Source organism: Hyaena hyaena, unplaced genomic scaffold (assembly GCF_003009895.1).
Source record: "Hyaena hyaena isolate Hyena2069 unplaced genomic scaffold, ASM300989v1 scaffold_130, whole genome shotgun sequence".
In the NCBI taxonomy this organism is placed as follows: Eukaryota; Metazoa; Chordata; class Mammalia; order Carnivora; family Hyaenidae; genus Hyaena; species Hyaena hyaena.
This window is the reverse complement of record NW_024080762.1, coordinates 1,440,415-1,441,987: the sequence shown is the minus strand read 5'-3', so window position 1 is coordinate 1,441,987 and position 1,573 is coordinate 1,440,415.

The following is a 1,573-nucleotide window of genomic DNA, read 5'->3' as shown; positions in this document are numbered from 1 at the left end:
GCTGCGGCCGCGCAATCCCTCCGCCGCCCCGCACCCAATCCTGGCTCCCGGCTCGCCAGGCCCCGCCTCTCCGCTTCCTCGCGGGGCGCAGTCACCTTCAGGAGGAAGCGCCGCGGCGCTCCACGCGCTGCCAGGTTGCCCTTTAGGGAAGGACTACATTCCGTGGCGGAAGGACACGGAACATAAAACTCGCAGCATGAACGCTCTGCGCAGGCCAATGGGGAAGTGGCAAGGCAGCGGGGCCCGCCCCGGGAGCTCCGGGGACCTCCCTCCCAGACCCCCGGGCGCCGGCGCCACCACCTGTTGCTGCCAGCTTGGAATGCTGGACTAGGGCTCTTTGACCCTCGGTCCAGGCTGCCCCAGCTGTCCTGGCCTAACCGAGCAGGGCCCAGATTTATGGATCCTCGGCAGCATTCCCCCAGCCCCGTTCTGAGACTCTCCATCCCTCCGGGTTCCTGCCCCAGCACACGCCTCGGAAACTGAGCCGCACAGGCAGTTAGGGAACCCGAGATGGGATCAGAAGGTGAGGAGAGATAGAGACTCTAGGCGACGGTTAGAGGTCGCCTTCGGAAGAGCTCCAGCACTGGAGAGGGGTTAGGGACGACTAGCGAGAGTGGAGTGTGCATGGAGCGGGAGCGCGAGGTCTTTTTGTTCTTAGGGCTACAATAAAGGACGAGCTGGAGCCAGGTGAATACTTTAGTTGGGGCTAGAATCCTGCAGAGCGAAGGCCCGAGAGTAGGAAGCGAATAGAAGGCGTTAATATTAGTGTAGAAGTGGCCATCAGGAAATATCAAATCAGAATGTTAGAGCTGATAACCTGCAGGAATCAGCACTTTTGTTTTTAACCTCACGTATTTAAATCAATATTAGAGGCTTTCTTACATTTTTCTCTAACGTATATTCTTTTTTCTTTTTTTAAATATTTTTATTTATTTCTAGGAGAGAGAGAGAGAGAGACCGCGTGAGCAGGGGAGGGTCAGAGAGAGAGGGAGTCACAGACTGAAACAGGCTCCAGGCTCTGAGCTGGCGGTCAGCACAGAGCCCGACACAGGGCTCGAACCCACGAACCGCGAGATCATGACCTAAGCGAAAGTCGGACGCTTAACCGACTAAGCCACCCAGGCGCCCCTCTCTAACGTATTTTCTGACTTCTCGCTGGCTAGTCAACAACCAGTAATGACAGCACTTTATCAATGAAACAGCTGTTAACTCTTGCCTTCATTAAGCCAAGTTTTGAGAACAGATACAATGTTGCCTCATTAAAAATCGTTAAGACTGTATTCTCTTAGGGTCTTTCCTTTTCCTGCAAAGTGAGACAATGGGTGTGACTTCATCAGGCAGACACCTGCCTTGCCGCTGAATCACAGGCCTTCCATTCCACTTTCCTGTCCGTTCAGATAAGCTGGGACCAGAAAGTGACAGCCTAAAAGTATGTTTCTGTTTGCAATAGAATCCTTTAATTTCTTTCTGGAAGCCTCTGCTGGTCCCCTTGGTTGTAGATAGGAAATTGGTTTGCCCTGAGCTCAGGACGAACTAAAAACAGTGGTGAACAACAGTTGGGGGGGGGGGGGGG